The following is a 19,874-nucleotide window of genomic DNA, read 5'->3' on the forward strand; positions in this document are numbered from 1 at the left end:
ATGGCAAGGAGTGGAGCTTAGCTGGGAAGCTCTCATGTGAAAGAATGAGTGGAATGATGAAAGGGCAAGGGTTGAAGTTAATTGAAAAGGAGTCAGAGAACTCGACAACCTCCTTTGTATTCAGGTCGTCCTGCTGAACGCTTCTTTGTCTGGGAGTGGGTTTGGATGAAACCTGAAGCTGCCTATTGGTAAGCCATCCAGACTATGTTTAGCTATTGGGAGACGGCTCTACCACCCATCTTATCATTCATCTTGTTTGGTATTAGATACAGGGAGTGATATTCATAAGTGTGTTTCTGGGGGTGTCAGGAAAGTCAGTAAATAAGTTATTGAACTTGTATTGTTTCTTTCTGTTTTCTAATATATATATTTTTACATACATGTACATGGAAGACAATTTACAGGCTCAAATAAATATGTTTCTCCTCCAGATCAGGAGTTGGCGCTGTTTTCTAATACCTTCTCCTCTTTTCCTCCACAGACCCTCAAAAGAGACATCACTTCTGCTTCCAGTCCCTTAGGACCCTTCTCTTCCTGCCTGCCAACTACATAATGGCCATGTTTTTTGTTGTATCTCAGTTCTGTTTTAGACTCACATTCATTTTGCCAAGGGTACGGTGTGGAAACCCCAGCTCTTCACAATTTGACGTCTCTTTATTTTACAATAAGCATATTTTCATTTTATCATCATTTGTGATTTTTCTTTACTTTGGTGTGAGATCAGTAGAGAGTAGTGTTGATCACTCGTTTTTTCTTTTAGTGTCACTTGTGCTCTTCAGGTGGTAGCGTATAATTGTTAAGCCTGCAGTTTACTCATTTAAATGGAGTGCTACAACCATTCTTATTGACTGGTATTACCACTGTAAACTCTGTATTTTAATTCACTAAAAACATTCAGATGTTTTAACAGCAAGTGATATTGTTGAAGTAAAAACACCACGCTGAACACTCTGAAAGGCTTTATGCTGCATATCACTGAAGAAGTCGCAGTGTAAATGATATATGAAGTACACGTTTTTGGGGTGTGGATTCTCCAGCTTCATGCTCTCTGTAGTTTACAAATGCTCAAAGTAAAGAAACTGATTTAATCTTATGCTATAATCATGCAGTGCTCAAAAACTAATTAAATATTAAAACAAGATAATTATGAAACCTTTCCAGGAAATAAACCAAGTGTTAACTTTAAAAATTCTTGTCAATATTAAGCCATGAATTAACATTTCAATGTGAGAAACTAAGCCAAAACGTTGGCATCCCTGTGTTGTTATAAATGGAAGTTAAAATACGATTATATTAAAGACTGCATTGCACAAACAGGAATTGAAAGCATTCTGCAGACAATAATTGTATAAATTGTAGTCCCCACAGCTTTTATTACATATTGTTTTCTTCATTGTAATATAATGGCTTAGAATTGAACCAGCTTTTCATGCAGAAAGGCATCTCAGTGAATGTCATTCATTGCTACTGTTGTGTTAATAGATTTAGAATTTAATAAGGGAGCAGGAAATCAATACCTTATTAAAGACAAGGACGTTGGCTTATGTATTCAAAATTTTGAAATAAAATTAGATTAAAGTTCAGAACACAGTAATTCATTCACCTTTATTGTCAAATTTCTAATAAGATATGATTAGCCAATAATACAACTTTAAGATAATTTTCTAACCACCTCCCCATTTTCAATGCAATTCTGAAATCAAATCAGGGTGATATGATGCTGGAATGTCAGCAATTAGCTCAGAGCAAAACAATTAAAAAGATGAAACTGAAACGCATTGCTTGTCTTTGTGTCTCTTTGTCTTGAACACAGGGGGTAATTAAGGGCATATACATTTCGGACAGAAGTCAGGAGACAATTCTTCATGTAAAGGGTCTTCGTAATCTGGAACTGACCACTGAGTCCTAGAACCAGATAGACTGGTTCTGTTGTTAGTTTTAACTTTTTATATTCCGATGTGTTCTCCTATCAGTTGAATCCACTACTGTACCACAGTCTGTACATGGTGATATTTTTGTTTCCACAATAAACATTCCAGCAAATTGTACCTGCAACCACCATTAAACCTTTGGACATTAAGAATCACACAAAAAAAACAGATTTAGAATGCCCAAACTGCATTTAAAACATGTCCTAAACCAGATGCAGACAGGCCCAAAAACACTGAGGTAGACATAGTGTATAGTATCTTGTCTCTTATGTCAGTATCTGTTAGAGAGCATTTGCCACAGAAGTCTAAGGTTTGCTTTAATTTAGCTAGCTATTTCAATGCAAAAGACAAACTAACTAACATTAAATAGGTTTACCATGATTTCTCCCACAGAAGTCAATGAAGACTTCTCTGTAGGACAAGGAATCAAGTGACCCAGGTTCAGCTACACCCAAATTGACAAATTGAGATATAGCATTTCTGAGGGGTAGATGGCCGTACGAATCATTTTTGGGCTGCCAGATAATAAGGGTTACCATAAACAGTTCTCAGTCTGTAATCATTAGGTGACGAGGACCTGCCTTCTTTGGAACAATGCAGATGTTTTCCACAACACTGGCACTTTCTGGAGCCTTAGGGACAAGACTGAACTTGACTCTAAACACCCCATTCCACCCTACCTCACCTGAGATGGCAAATTAAACAGAAACACAATAGCAGATAAGACAAAGAATTGATGGGTAAGCTGGCACACACAAACATACACCCCACACAAGAGCACTAAGGCAAAAACTGAGCCTTATTATTATTTTTATGTAATGTTTTCTGGAAGTAAGACAATGTAACAGTACAATGTAACAGTACATTGTTTTTCTAAAAGAAAAATCAGGCTGTGATCTTCAGCTCTCACTGGATCAGTTCGCAGCCGAGTGTGAAGCGGCTGGATGGGAATCAGCACCTCCAAATCCGAGACCATGGTTCTCAGCCGGAAAAGGGTGATAGATAGATAGATAGATAGATAGATAGATAGATAGATAGATAGATAGATAGATAGATAGATAGATAGATAGATAGATTATTCATTTATACATACTTCAGCAGCAGCATACTGATACAAAAACAATATTAAATTAAAGAGTAATAAAAATGCTGGTAAAAACAGACAATAACTTTGAATAATATTAACGTTTACCCCCCCACCGGGTGGAATTGAAGAGTCGCATAGTGTGGGGGAGGAACGATCTCCTCAGTCTGTCAGTGGAGCAGGACAGTGACAGCAGTCTGTCGCTGAAGCTGCTCCTCTGTCTGGAGAAGACACTGTTTAGTGCATGCAGTGGAGTCTCCATAATTGATAGGAGCCTGCTCAGTGCCCGTCGCTCTGCCACAGATGTCAAACTGTCCAGCTCCATGCCTACAGTAGAGCCTGCCTTCTTCACCAGTTTGTCCAGGTGTGAGGCGTCCTTCTTCTTTATGTTGCCTTCCCAGCATACCACTGAGTAGAAGAGGGCACTCGCCACAACCATCTGATAGAACATCTGTTGCATCTTATTGTAGATGTTGAAGGACACCAGTCTTCTAAGGAAGTATAGCTGGCTCTGTCCTTTCTTGCACAGAGAATCAGTATTGGCAGTCCAGTCCAATTTATCATCCAGCTGCACTCCCAGGTATTTATAGGTCTGTACCCTCTGCACACAGTCTCCTCTGATAATCACGGGGTCCAGGAGGGGCCTGGGTCTTCTAAAATCCACCAGCAGTTCCTTGGTTTTGCTGTTGTTCAGGTGTAAGTGGTTTGAGTCGCACCATTTAACAAAGTCCTTGATTAGGTTCCTATACTCCTCCTCCTGCCCACTCCTGATGCAGCCCACGATAGCAGTGTCGTCAGCGAACTTTTGCACGTGGCAGGACTCCGAGTTGTATTGGAAGTCCGATGAGTTCAAGTATCTCGGGGTCTTGTTCACAAGTGAGGGAAGAATGGAGCAGGAGATCAACAGGCGGATCGGTGCGGTCGATCTACGTTCCTACCCTCACCTATGGTCATGAGCTATGGGTAGTGACAGAAAGAACGAGATTGTGAATACAAGCGGCTTAAATGAGTTTCCTCCGCAGGGTGTTTGGGCTCTCCCTTAAAGATAGGGTGAGAAGCTCAGTCATCTGGGAGGAGCTCAGTGTAGAGCCGCTGCTCCTCCGCATTGAGAGGAGTCAGATGAGGTGGCTTGGGCATCTGATCAGGATGCCTCCTGGACGCCTCCCTGGTGAGGAGTTCCCAGGCACGTCTAACTGGGAGGAGGCCCCGGGGAAGACCCAGGACACGCTGGAGGGACTATGTCTCTCGGCTGGCCTGGGAACGCCTCGGGATTCCCCCAGAAGAGCCAATGGAAGTGGCCAGGGAGAGGAAAGTCTGGACATCTCTGCTGAAGCTGCTGCCCCCGTGACCTGATCTCGAATAAGCGGAAGATGATGGATGGATGGATGGATGGATGGAACTATTGAAGTTATGGAAGACAATGAAAAACATATATTGTAAAATTGAAATTGGTTCAACGAGGCACATTAACTACCACATCAATTAATTTTACACATTAATACCTTGAATTGAAGATTTGCAGATGGCACAAAATGAGTGTAGTTGTTAGTGCCATTGCCTCGCAGCTCCAGGGACACAGGTTTGATTACAGGTCACTTCAAGTCTTTGAGGAATGTAATGATTCTCCTGGTGCCCATATGGGTTTTCATTGGGCACTGTGGTTCCAATGGAGAATTGTTGTTACCAAAATTAAATGCAATGCATATTTCCAAAATGGATAACACATTAATGAGTCTAACAAGTACATAACGGGCATAGTTCAATTTTTTACTCCAATTGATGTTTGTTAGTATCAGGTCAATTAGACGGACAGTTTTTCTGGACTGACATTTACTTTAATATTGTGTTAAAATGTGACAGTAATGTAGCTTTTATTAAATTTCCATCAGAATATTTATAAAAAGCGATTATGTCTGCATTTACTTAACATCTGCCAATTAACATGCATCTCAACAGCTCTATGCCACAATCTGCATATTCCTTGTAGCAGAATGAGAACTGCAAAGCATTAAAGAAGCTGAATGCACATCCTGCAACTTATATTAGAGAAAATGCTTTCTTGTGTCATTCAGCTATAAAAAATAGGAAAGCATCTGGAAAAGCTTAGTTAAAGATCTTGAACATTGTAACAGCAATATTCCATTATTTTCTTTTGAAAATGTCATAGAGTTCTGGGGTATATTTTAAGACTAAAGATGAAGAGTTTATAGCAGATCAAAGAATTAGGTCAAAGTATACTTCTATAATGTGCTAGTTAAAGGTGAGCTGGAGTGCATGGGCCTGAGGATATATTTGCTCCTCAGAGTATTTGGATTCCACTTTCATTCCTGGCTGACGTGACTGTATGGTTTGCATGTTTTGGGTATGTTTAGATTTGTCTTTGGATCCAAAGATGTACATTTTGATTAAATTAGCCAAGTGTAAGTCCAGTGTGGGAGTACACTGTGAAGTATTATCATCTTGCCCAGGGTTGGTGGCCACCTTTGGGAAGTGAATTTTGAAAATTGATGGAGATTTTTTCTAGCTTTGATTACTATACATTAAGAAAAACTTTAGTCCATTTTCTATTTTAGTCTTGTTGGGTAAAGATAAAGAAGAATTAATGAACATCTTGGACCATGGAGAACAATATTTAGTCATCATATTCCACCATTACAAATCAGCACATACATTGCTACAAACTTTTCTTGGTGGCAAACTAAACTGAAAGACCCAAAAAAAGCAACCAGCAGAGAGCAGCTCTACTAATGGTAGATCTGTGAGGATGTTACGGGCCTTCATTTTGAAGGTTTTAGTTTGAGTTTGACTTTTGTGGAGAAAAGGAGGAAACAGACACCCACTGAAAATTTCAAATATCAGCAACATACTTAAACTTAAGAACCCACAGGAAAACAAAAGTAGAAATTATTGAAAACAAGAAGGAAATAGCAATGAACAGAACAAATATTTCACCTAAGTATCTCTAAAGGAAGAAATAATGAATGCCCCATGTGGAAGTAAAAACAAACTCAGAGTTCTTATATTTTAAAATAGTAGACTGAGATGTGTGTCAAGCCCTTGATATGTTGAAGAATTATAAAACCCTTGGACATGATGGGATTTTACCAATTGTACTGAAAGAAATGAAAGATGTAATCTGTAAAACTGCATAAGGAATATTTGAGAAGTCACTGGAGAAAGGAGAAAAGTACCTGAGGACTGAAAAGTCTTACTTCTGTGTCACGCAAAAGTAGGACTGTGTAATAAGAAATAAATTTAAAAAGTATCTATATGAAAAAAAATATACAAAATAATAGACAGCATGAGAGGAAGCTGTTACCAAACAAGCATTCAACATACAATAGTTTATTTATACTTTCAAAAAGCCATTGACACAGTCCCACACCAAAGATTAATTCTGAAACTAGAAGCATTTAGAATCAAAGGTAACCTACAAAACGTGATCACAATTTGGATAACCAGTAGGATAAAAAGAGTAAAGATAAGACAATAATGCTCCATGTGGATTGAGGTCATCAGTGGAGACCCTCAGGAGTCTGTCCTTGGACTGTTAATTTTTCTGATTTATATGAACGACACAGATACTGGGATGACACAGTGGTAGCACTGCTGTCTCACATTAAGGAGACCAGGGTTCAAGTCACAGGTCCTCCCTGCATGGAGTTTGCATGTTCTCCCCATGTCTGTGTGGTGTAACAAAAAGGCGCTATATAGGCGCCTGACCCGAAACAGACTCACACTCGAGGCACGTATAAAAACAAAGAAACTTTTTATTTTTCTTCACCTGTGGGGCACGTCTTAAATACTAAAAACTGCTGAATATAAATCAATGAATGTTATTCCCAGACTGTTTAATGCACTAGTGAGACTACATCTGGATTATTATGTGTAGTTTTGGTCACCACACTACAAGAAAGACATGGCAGTGCTTGAAGCTGTGCAGAGGAGAGCAACCAGGTACATCCCAGGTCTTAAAGACATGTCCTTCTCTGACAGACTTAGAGAATTAAATCTGTTTAGTCGCACGGACACCTAATCCAGGTCTTCACTATTCTTGTAGGCATCAATTAATTTGATCCAGCAGAATTTTATGAACTAAATAGTGAATTACGTACCTGAGGACAGCAGTGGAAATTAAGGAGAAAGACATTTAGAACTGAAACAAGGAAGCAACACTTTACGCAAAGAGTTGTGGGAATGTAATCCGTGAAAAAAAAGTTAAAAAAAAGTCAAAGTGAACTTTATTGTCATCTCAACCATATACAAGTATACAGATAGACGAAATTGCGAAGCTCAGGGTCCACAGTGTAACAACATGAAGTGCAAATAAATAAATTAAAAATAGAATTAAAATTTAAAATTTAAAAATTAAAACACAAACAAGACAAGACATTGTGCAAAGATAGGACAAAGAAGTAGCAGCAATATTGATGTGTAAGATATGTAATATAAAAATAAATAATAGATATAGATAATACAGAAATGATCAGTGTATGATAATTGTGTTTAAGACGTGTAAACAATGACAGGTCAGAATGTTTCACAGCAGAAGGATAACAAGAGTGTCAAAATACTTAAAGGTCAGTATGAGATTTTCAGTTCTTCTCTACCTGTACACTCGTCTTTGCAGGACAGTGGCTCGCATGTATAAAAGTTCTGTTTTTAGAGGTGGTTGAGGCCGTGTGGAAGGTCCCAGGGGGCAGCCTGGTGTTAAGGAGTCTAACAGCTTGGGGGTAAAAACTCTCCTGCAGCCTGGCAGATCTGGCTTTGATGCTGCAGTATCTTCTCTTGAATGTCAGAAGTGTGAAAAGTCCATGTGAGGGATGTAAGGGGTCCTGCACAATGCTGCAGCCCTTGCGGACACTGCGTTTGTAAAATATGTCCTGTAGTGAAGGGAGAGGCACCCCAATAATGTTCTCTGCTGTCTTCACTATCCTTTGCATGCGCTTGCGGTCGGATATGTTGCAGTTGCCATACCAGACAGTGATGCAGCTGGTCAGAACACTCTCAATGGTGCCTCTGTAGAACATGGTGAGGATGGAAGGGGGAAGACTTGCTCACTTCAGCCGCCTCAGGAAGTGTAGACTCTGCTGGGCTTTCTTGATTAGTGATGAGGTGTTATGTGTCCACGTAAGTTCCTCAGTTATGTGCACACCGAGGAACTTGGTACTCCTAACAGTCTCCACATCTAAACCGTTGATGCTGAGTGGGATGTGGGCAGGACGTGATTTTCTGAAGTCCACGATTATCTGTTTTGTCTTGTCGACATTGAGAGATAGATTGTTGTCTTCACACCATGCGGACAGCCATTACACCTCATCTCTGTATGCTGTTTCATCATCCATGCTTATCAGTCCCAGCACCGTTGTATCATCATCGTATAAAGTAGGTGTTGTTTAGGAAAAAAAATAACCATATGATTTGAGCGTGTATCTGTTGTTAAAATATTGTGTCTGTAGGTGATTCAGTATGTGTGCCAGCATTGTCTATGGGAAAAAAATAATTTGAGTACACATGTGCTGAGAGAACTGCCAGATGTTGTGAAGCACAGCAGATCTGTACACAAGTCACGTGATTTCAAGACATAATGACAGGTAAGGCCGCTATACTGTAGAACACACTTGATACACTTTCATGCAGAGCATCACTTGTAAACAAGCCACGAGAAGAACAACAGCATTGAAGAAACAGAATTGCATAAACAAAATTAGGATAACAAATAGCCTGAAGCTTTGGAAATTTGGTGAAAAATGTCAAAATTTCACCCACAATGGCCATTGTGAGCAGACAAGCAAATACGAAATGTATCCTTACTCAAGAAAACAGTGCCAAGAACCTGTGATAAAATTTACAACTTCCAGTTTACTTTCATATCCACAAGGCATGTCTCAAACACACACAGAAGGCGCTTTTTTTCTCTTTGATTAGAACCTTGGCTGCTTCAAAGTGGACGTATTTGGCAAGGTTTAAGCCTTTTGTTTTCACATTTGGACCTACTGTATGCCCCATGACTGTTTTAAAAATGAAAAGAATGGGCTAGGTATTTTTTAAATTTCTAAAAATGAATTCACTTTAGAACACAATTCCATGTAGCAAATCAATATACTGGGGTGGCACGGTGGCGCTTCCCGGGTCCTCCCTGCGTGGAGTTTGCATGTTCTCCCCGTGTCTGTGTGGGTTTCCTTCGGGTACTCCGGTTTTCTCCCACAGTCCAAAAACGTGCAGGTTAGGTGCATTGACGATTATAAATTGTCCCTAGTGTGTACTTAATGTGTGTGTGCGTGCGTGTGCGTGTGTGTGTGTGTGTGTGTGCGTGTGTGTGTGCCTTGCAGTGGGCTGGCGCCCTGCCCGGGGTTTGTTTCCTGCCTTGCGCCCTGTGTTGGCTGGGATTGGCTCCAGCAGACCCCCATGACCCTGTAGTTAGGATATAGCGGGTTGGAAAATGGATGGATGAAATTAATATACTGTATTCCACAATTGTCAATAAGTAACTTCGACTTGAAGAATACCAAACTTACACTTTATGTAACTTTTAATGATAACCTGCATTTTTAATCTGGTTGTAAATTGGAAGTAATTTGATGTCTTAAACATAGATGTTTAAAATATATTTTCTTCTTGTATCATTTAAAATTGTATGCTTTTAAAACAGTATATTTTAGGGCAATATTATATTTTTCAATCATTTTAATCATACAAGAAAACTGTCCCCATTTTTATTTATTATCTCTAATTCCATTTCAATGCTTGTTATATCCTGTATTTATCTTTGTTTATAGTGTTTTATGAGTATCTTATTTGTATCCAGAGTTGTATATGATCCTGCTGCTCTTTCTGAATTACTGTGAAGCGCTATGTGCATGGGAAAGGTTCTATATAAATTAAATGTATTATTATTATACATTTCACCTCATATAGTTAGACAAATGCATACTGTAAGCAGGTAAGTTTAATGTCTAATCTGTAGTGGACTATAAACAGGGTGTTCCTCCATTTCAAAGATTTAATATGTCTTAACATGGTTTTATTTAGCAAAGTTGAAAAAGCCTTACGACATGTGGCTGTTTCATTTGAAAATACACCAGAAGGAGTGCAGAGAAGATTGGCCAAAGTGCTGTAGCTGCTTGTAAAGGTTAATGACAAATTGACTGGGGCCTAAAGGCTGCCGCTGGCTAAAAAGAAACAAACCTTTAATGCACGGTCGTTCAATGTTTCTCTGTTCAGGAGATGCAGAGTACGTTAATCTGAAGTTCACTTACAAAAGTGGGATAATTATGTTGTGCCATTTTATTTAACAAAGTATCATGTAAAAGAAAAAAAACATTTTGCCAACTTTGAATATTGTCCACAACTATGTGGATTAAGAAAATGGATGGATGAAAAACTGAAAAGTGATTGGATTCTCATGATTTTCATTTGTCATGTGAGATCAGGTCAAAAGGCTACTCGGGCTGTCACTCATATTTAACTTACATTAATTGCAATTAAAGGACTTCGATGCTCACTTTTTAAATATCCTCTGATGTTGCATTTGTTTGGTGATACTTCATAGTTTTCTTTTTTTTGTTTCATCTGTCTTACTACAGTCACAAGCCTGTGGAGGGCACACAAATAAGGATCTCATTATACTGTGTACTTCTTTTTCTTCTTCTTCTTCTTTCGGCTGCTCCCGTTAGAGGTCGCCACAGCGGATCATCTTCTTCCATATCTTCCTGTCCTCTACATCTTGTTCTGTTACACCCATCACCTGCATGTCCTCTCTCACCATATCCATAAACCTTCGCTAAGGCCTTCCTCTTTTTCTCTTGCCTGGCAGCTATATCCTTAGCATCCTTCTCCCAATATACCCAGCGTCTCTCCTCTGCACATGTCTAAACCAATGCAATCTCGCCTCTCTGACTTTGTCTCCTAACCGTCCAACTTGAGCTGACCCTCTAATGTACTCATTTCTAATCTTATCCATCCTCTTCACCCCAAATCTTAGCATCTTTAACTCTGCTACCTCCAGCTCTGTCTCCTGCTTTCTGGTCAGTGCCACCGTCTCCAACCCATATAACATAGCTGGTCTGACTACCGTCCTGTAGACCTTCCCTTTCACTCTTGCTGATACCCGTCTGTCACAAATCACTCCTGACACTCTTCTCCACCCATTCCACCCTGCCTGCACTCTCTTTTTCACTTCTCTTCCACAATCCCCATTACTCTGTACTGGCCATCCCAAGTATTTAAACTCATCCACCTTCGCCAGCTCTACTCCCTGCATCCTCATCATTCCACTGACCTCCCTCTCATTTACACATATGTATTCTGTCTTGTTCCTACCGACCTTCATTCCTCTCCTCTCTAGAGCATATCTCCACCTCTCCAGGGTCTCCTCACCCTGCTTCCTACTATCTCTACAGATCACAATGTCATCAGCAAATATCATAGTCCACGGGGACTCCTGTCTAATCTCGTCTGTCAACCTGTCCATCACCATTGCAAATAAGAAAGGGCTCAGAACTGATCCCTGATGTAATCCCACCTACAACTTAAATGCATCCGTCGCTCCTACTGCAGACCTCACCACTGTCACACTTCCCTTGCACATATCCTGTACAACTCTTATGTACTTCTCTGCCACTCCCGACTTCCTCATACAATACCACAGCTCCTCTCAAGGCACCCTGTCATATGCTTTCTCCAGGTCCACAAACACACAATGCAACTCCTTCTGGCCTTCTCTAAACTTCTCCATCAACATTCTCAGAGCAAACGTTGCATCTGTGGTGCTCTTTCTTGGCATGAAGCCATACTGCTGCTCACTAATCATCACCTCACTTCTTAACCTAGCTACTACTACTCTTTCCCATAACTTCATGCTGTGGCTCATCAATTTTATCCCCCTGTAGTTACTGCAGTCCTGCACATCCCCCTTATTCTTAAATATCGGCACCAGTACACTTCTTCTCCACTCCTCAGGCATCCTCTCACTTTCCAAGACTCCATTATACAATCTGGTTAAAAACTCCACTGTCATCTCTCCTAAACACCTCCATGCTTCTACAGGTATGTCATCTGGACCAATGGCTTCCATTCTTTATCCTCTTCATAGCTATCCTTATTTCCTCCTTGCTAATCCGTTGCACTTCCTGATTCACTATCTCCACATCATCCAACCTCTTTTCTCTCTCGTTCTTTTCATTCATCAGCCTCTCAAAGTACCCTTTCCATCTGCTCAGCACACTCTCCTCGCTTGTGAGTACGTTTTCATCTTTTCCCCCCTAACCTGCTGCACATCATTCCCAGCTCTGTCCCTCTGTCTAGCCAATCAGTACAGGTCCTTTTCTCCCTCCTTAGTGTCCAGCCTCTCATACAGCTCATCATACGCTTTTTCTTTAGCCTTCGCCACCTCTCTCTTCACCTTGCGCCTTATCTCCTTGTACAAATAACAATAAAAATGAAATAAATAGATGATTTTAAAAATAGTTCAAAATGATAAAACATCTACTTATGAATAGTATGGAGAAGGCTTAAAGTACAAAGTCAACAAATTTTACCCTGAATGAAGCTCCCTCTCTGTGTTTTTTGATACAGCACATCATACAGAGGAGCAGACACTTCTTCAAAACAGAAAAAAACGTTACCACTCTGACATTCCTCAGTCCATGCGATGCTTGAATGAAAATGAAAGAACAGCATGACAGTGAAAAATTACAAATCAAAGAGCACTGCAACGTACAGTGGGTGCCCTCTATGTGTAGACTGCAATTTTAAATGCTCATCGCACAGTTGTACCCTTATCTGTAGTGGACCCCCCAAGCTAAACAGCCTCTGGCATGCCAGGATATTCAGGAACACCATCAAGTCAGATCCTTTACCCTGGAATAAGGATTTGCTCCAAGGACTAGGTTGGCTAGACTGAGAATTTGAATGGGCTTGTTGGGAACACAAAGTACCCGAATGACGAGTGGTCCATTGAGTTTACTTTAAAATATCATTTCATCTAAACAAATACTTTTGGCTACTGTGTTTTAAAGTTTTCATGTTATGCGGTCCATACTGAAGAGGAATTCATTGTGTTAGAAGACCAGCCCTTTCCTGGATGTGGAAAATAAACGTTTTCATAATTTACTTAAAACGCATTTGAAATCAATACACATATCTGAGTCAGTTAGTCTAAAAAAAGAGAAATAAAGAAAATTGCACTTTGGTGTTACTGCAGGAAATCACTCAATGGAATATTTTAGAGTACAATTAATTGAACTGTACTAAAATATGGAATCAAGTAAGTTAACTTTTTATGTACACAACAAAATGCACAGTAAAATGAACAGGAAGATAAACCAAATAAATTACATAATTTGAAACTAAACACATTGGGTCAAATGAAGTAAATAATAGACAGACAGACTGGTACAGGGGTGGCGTAACGTGCGTACATGTATAACCCCAAATCAGGAAAAGTTGGGACCGTATACACAATACAAAAAAACATGCATGTAGCTCTTAAATTTACTTTGACTTTTTATTTCATTGCAGACATTATGAACTCAAGATATTTCATTTGTTAATATACATCCATTAAAGCATTTCAGGTCTGCAACACATTTAAAAAAAATTGGGACGATAAAGCACTTACCAGTCTGTAATGTCGCCATTCCTTCTCACAACACTTAAAAAGCATTTTGGCACTGAGGATATCAATCGATGAAGTGTTTCCGGTGTTTTTTGTCCCATTCTTCCTACAAACACATCTTAAGGTGTGCAACAGTACGGGGTCGTCGTTATCGCATTTTTCGCTTCAAAATCCTCCACACATTTTCAATTGGGGACAGTACAAAGCGGTGAAAGGCCTGAAATGTTGAAATGCAAAATCACTTCTTTTTTATTTGTTTAATTTGCATTTTCCATACTTTTTTGATTTGGGGTTGTATCTCAAAAACTACTTGTGCAAAAAGTTTGCAAATCAATAGGCCTGGTACCATGAAAAAATAGAGCACACTGCAAAAAATCTTGGGGAAATTAAACCATTTGTACGGTAGTTATCATTAAACATTGGTCAAACAGTTTTGAAAGATATGGAGATAAATGGACCGAACTGGACCAAAAACAATAGACTAGGACCCTGTAGCATTGCAAACACAATGCAGCTTGTTTGAAGAAGATGGTATAAAGATATCCTCCAAAACATTGCCCGAAGTCTTGGTGTTCAGAGCATATATCTCAGAAAAGGTTTGCTCTAAAATTTTCTGTCTTTGTGGGGTTGCATAACTTTCTGAGAAAATTTGTAATTTTAAGAAGTGAAAATCAACTTCGATTTTCCACAGGTACACATTCAGACATCATGGTTAAAATAATATTTTCTCAACATTTAGAACGTTTTAGAATCTGAATCTGAACTTAATAGTGATTTTTTTACCCCATCACCAAACGTCCATTTACACAGAAGGAAAAGGCCATTTGGGAAAGCACAAAATATCCTGGTCTGTGCATCGCTAACATTTTCCCTGATATTCTATAAGGCAGCCTCAACTTTCCGCAACAAGGTTTGATCGGGGTGTTGCGTCATCTATGGGGACCAGAATTATTTTCAATTTCCTGTAATTGATTTTACAAACTTTAATCACAATGGGGTCAATTAACGAATTAGTCTTATAGTCCTGCAATTGCTTCATACTGAGTGTGACATTAATCAGCATCCTGCCCTGCAAGCAGGTCCTCCAACTCACAGGGGAAACTTGGGGGTTGGTGGCAGGACTTGCACTCCAACCACCGTAGAAAACCTCACACTGTTCCAGTGTGGTGCTGAGGTGTCCCAATTCAGGTGGTCTGTCGTGTGGTGGGTGCGACAAGGTGTTATTAGTGCATGCTTCCAAACTGTCTCTCTTATAGACAATTCCTTTATCATGCTGAAGTAAAAATTACATCACGTGGTCAATCCGTAAATAAGTAGGGAGGACATAAAAAGAACATACGATTCAGGGTCATCTGGGTGTAGAATCCTATAAATTAGGGATTATTTTGATTATTTAAAGGAAGAAATCAAGAACACCCAGCAACCTTTTATTTGACAAATCGCTCCAGGAGTTGTTCAGTATATCATGTGGCTAAACTTAAATCACTTTTCCAAAACACAGCATTCCTAACACAGGGTAGATACAAAGCGGACAGATAAATGGGTTGCTAAACAATGACAAAACTTATCTAATGTCTTCTTTATCTAGTATTTGTTTAATAATAATATTTCTTTGCATTTATATAGTGCTTTTCTCACTAGTCAAAGCGCTCAGCAATTGCAGGTTAAGGGCCTTGCTCAAGGGCCCAACCGAGCAGAGTCCCTATTGGCATTTATGGCATTCGAACCGGCAACCTTCTGATTGTCAGTGCAGATCCCTAGCCTCAGAGAATTATATTATTTTGCCTTCACACTAGACATTCATTTCAGGTTTGTGAAAAAATGCTGTAAATAAAGAATGCTTTCAGAAATATAAATAATGATTGTTTATTGTTATCAATTTACAAAATGCAAAGTGAGTGAACAAAAGAAAAATCTAAATCAAATCAATATTTGGTGTTACTACCTTTTGCCTTCAAACCAGCATCAATTCTTATAGGTACACTTGCACAAAGTCAGGGATTTTGTAGGATTCTAGTCAGGTGTCTGATCAACCAGTTCTACCAAACAGGTGCTAATGATCATCAATGTCACACGTAGGTTGAAACACAGTCATTAACTGAAACAGAAACAGCTGTGTAGGAGGCTTAAAACTGGGTGAAGAACAGCCAAACTCTGCTACCAAGGTGAGGTTGTGGAAGACAGTTTCATGTCATGGCAAGATTGAGCACAGCAACAAGACACAAGGTAGTTATACTGCATCAGCAAGGTCTCTCCCAGACAAAGATTTCAAAGCAGACTGGGGTTTCAAGATGTGCTGTTCAAGCTCTTTTGAAGAACAAAGAAACGGGCAACGTTGAGGATCGCAGACGCAGTGGTCGGCCAAGGAAACTTAGTGCAGCAGATGAAAGACACATCAAGCTTATTACCCTTCGAAATCGGAAGATGTCCAGCAGTGCCATCAGCTCAGAACTGGCAGAAACCAGTGGGACCCAGGTACACCCATCTACTGTCCAGAGAAGTCTGGCCAGAAGTGGTCTTCATGGAAGAGTTGCAGCCAAAAAGCCATACCTCCGACGTGGAAACAAGGCCAAGCGACTCAAGTATGCATGAAAACATAGGAACTGGGGTGAAGAAAAATGGCAGCAGGTGCTCTGAACCGATAAGTCAAAATTTGAAATATTTGGCAGTAGCAGAAGGCAGTTTGTTTGTCGAAGGGCTGGAGAGCGATACAATAATGAGTGTCTGCAGACAACAGTGAAGCATGGTGGAGGTTCCTTGAACGTTTGGGGCTGCACTTCTGCAAATGGAGTTGGAGATTTGGTCAGGATTAATGATGTTCTCAATGCTGAGAAATATAGGCAGATACTTATCCATCATGCAATACCATCAGGGAGGCGTATGATTGGCCCCAAATTTATTCTGCAGCAGGACAACGACCCCAAACATACAGCCAAAGTCATTAAGAACTGTCTTCAGCGTAAAGAAGAACAAGAAGTCCTGGAAGTGCTGGTATGGCCCCCACAGAGCCCTGATCTCAACATCATCAAGTGTGTCTGGGATTACATGAAGAGACAGAAGGATGTGAGGAAGCCTACATCCACAGAAGATCTGTGGTTAGTTCTCCAAGATGTTTGGAACAACCTACCAGCCGAGTTCCTTCAAAACCTGTGTGCAAGTGTACCTAGAAGAATTGATGCTGTTTTGAAGGCAAAGGGTGGTCACACCAAATATTGATTTGATTTAGATTTCTCTTTTGTTCATTCACTGCATTTTGTTGATTGATGAAAATAAATGATTAACACTTCGATTTTTGAAAGCATTCTTTGTTTACAGCATTTTTTCACACCTGCCTAAAACTTTTGCACAGTACTGTATGTCACACATGTGCAATTTGGAAACAACTGAAAGACCTTAAGAATAGTACTACCACACCAGACCAGGAGGTGGCGAACTGCACTAACTCTTTCTCAATCTTCTGCAGGCCATCCACAGGAAATATCACTAGGTCCCAGTGCTAGTGATGACATCACTTCCGTTTTCCGGTGCCACGGATGACGCCACTTTCCGGTATGAATGACATCACACTTCCGGTTATGGTGCTAATGATGACGTTACTTCTGGTCTCGGGCTGTAAAGCCGCCATCTTTTCCTATTACATTCAGTTCTGTTTTGGACTCAAACCCGTAAACATCAATTTCTACCCATTTCCAGCCAAGGCACAATATACGGGTGGCTGCCCCAAACCTTTTTATGTCTGTGGTCTGCTTGTGTGGCACATAATAACTAACAGTTGATCAGTCCCTATATCCTTTGCTATGGGTTTTGTAGTAGATCCAGACGAGAAAAGGTGCTACTATATTAACAAGTTATGAGGTTATACTGTAAAGCATATTGAACATAAAGAGTACAGAACAGTCCCTGCCTCTATTGGTATATAATAAGTTTCAAACTTTCCCTCACTGCTCTCTGATGCTGACAGCAGCTGCCTGGATGGCATATTGCTCAGTCTTGTCCTACTTTCCTGTTTGCCTGCGAGTCATCCTTTGAAATCTTGCTGTCCACAGGGAGTCAACCCAAGGCTCCTTACTTTTATTAGACAATTGTTGCCCAAAGACAATGGCTCATTCCAGGCCAAGAACGTTAGGATCAGAGTGCTATCTGTGTGACATGTGTAATAATTCTGTCAGGTCTGAGGGTATAGAAAATAGCTATGCTTGCAGACATGTTTTGTAGATATACTGAATTTAAAGCTCTAGGTCTTTTAAAATACTCAAAACAGCACCTGTTTTAATTAGCTGTAGTGCAAGGGTCCCCAACTCTGGTCCTGGAGTGCCTCAATAGCTGCAGGTTTTCAGTGTAACCCTTCTGTTAATTAGTGCTCTGTTTTTGCTCCTAACTAACTTCTTTTGAATTAATGTTATTTGACTTGCTCTTGAAGACTCGGACGCCTTATTTCTTTTTCCTTAATTAGCAGCCAAACAATAATAAGATACTAAATATGCCCAAACATGACCATCAAACTGTGTCAACCATACAGCATCTGAAAATAAAGGAAGGTGAAGGTCTCAGGAATGTTGATCTGCTCAGGTCCTCAAAGCATTTTAACGTCGCTCTTTGAAAAGAGAAAATCAACAATTTCTGAAATATATGCTATTGCACAATGAGAGCAGCAACAAGCCATGGAATTAAAGAACGGGTTTAATTAACAAGAATCAGAGCCTAATTAAGGAAACTGGTTGGAGTTTGAGGCCCTGACTTAGTAGGTCTTCTGTTGGCTCACTCACTTCACATTTCACTTCTGTTTGGGTGCCATTTAAGGAAATAAATAAAGCAGTTCAAAGGAACGATGAAGAAATTCAGGGGAACAAGTCTTAAAAAACAAGTTAATTAAAATTAATTCAAAAGAAATTAATTAGCAGCAAATTAAGAAAAGGGTTAGAATGAAAACCTGCAGCCACTGGGGCACTCCAGGACCAGAGTTGGGGACCCCTGTTGTACTGTATTCAGTTGGATTTTGTTTTATAATGAGATACGACTTAAAAGGAGTGTTTCCTCCAAACGTAATGAATGAAAAGTGGTTGTAAAGTTCCTTCAGGAGTAGCTATCCCTGTTCAGTGCCTTGTAGAACACTTGGTGGTGAAATATGATCATTTGTGTTCACATGCAGAGTCCATAGCCCCCTTAATGAAATGAAAAAGGGGGTCTAGCTACAGCTTATACAGTTTGGCGTGGAGGGTCTGAGGGTTCATAATTCAGTTATAATCTCTAAAATGGTTTAACTGTTTTCATTTACAGAGAATCCCACTGAGCAGTGGTACTTTTGGCATTAAAATTGCTGGGGCTATAGATCAGAATTTCCTTTATGTTTGCTGACTAATAATATCCATTGCTATTTTGCTTACGACTAATGAAATGTGCAAGTTCACGCATACTTTACATCCAAAAAAAAAAAAATCACAGAATGCAATGTCTGTGCCAGGTCTGTCTTGACTGGGATCAGACTATAATTGCGCCACCACCATCTACCCAAAGCACCATGATGTTCCAACAATGATGGATGGATTAAAAGCCAGAAGTCTGTATGACCATCAGCATCAAGTGACTCCGTGAGAACCCTAACTACAAAGAGGACTATTTCATTTATGTTAGGTAGAATGCCCAGAGGGGACTGGGTGGTCTCGTGGCCTGGAACCCCAACAGATTTTATTTTTTTTCTCCAGCCTTCTGGAGTTTTTTTTTGTTTTTTCTGTCCACCCTGGCCATCGGACCTTACTCCTTTCGATGTTAACTAATGTTGTCTTATTTTAATTTCTTATTTTGTCTTTTATTTTTCTTCTCTTCATTATGTAAAGCACTTTGAGCTACTTTTTGTATGAAAATGTGCTATATAAATAAATGTTGTTGTTGTTATACTCTCTGACATTGAGATTATCCTGCAAAATATAGCTATTCAGATTTAAACATTAAATAAAAGCTTCGTAAACGCCCGCTTCCCAGGAAAATATGTAGGGTATAAGCTGCTTACACTGAAACAGCAACACCTTATATTTAAACTTGAACAGCTTGCCACGGAAAAAGGAAAAGCCACAAAAACGCAGGCATAACCTACAGACTGTACACAATACCAGACTCAAACACAAACCAGCATGCACTTAGGTGCTTGGTGAAGGACTTTTTTTTTTTACTTATCTGTTATTTACACATCAGCACTCTGCAGTTCTTTGAAATGGGCATCATGCTCTTAAGCTTCTTTTCCACA

Source organism: Erpetoichthys calabaricus, chromosome 2 (genome assembly GCF_900747795.2).
Source record: "Erpetoichthys calabaricus chromosome 2, fErpCal1.3, whole genome shotgun sequence".
NCBI lineage: Eukaryota > Metazoa > Chordata > Cladistia > Polypteriformes > Polypteridae > Erpetoichthys > Erpetoichthys calabaricus.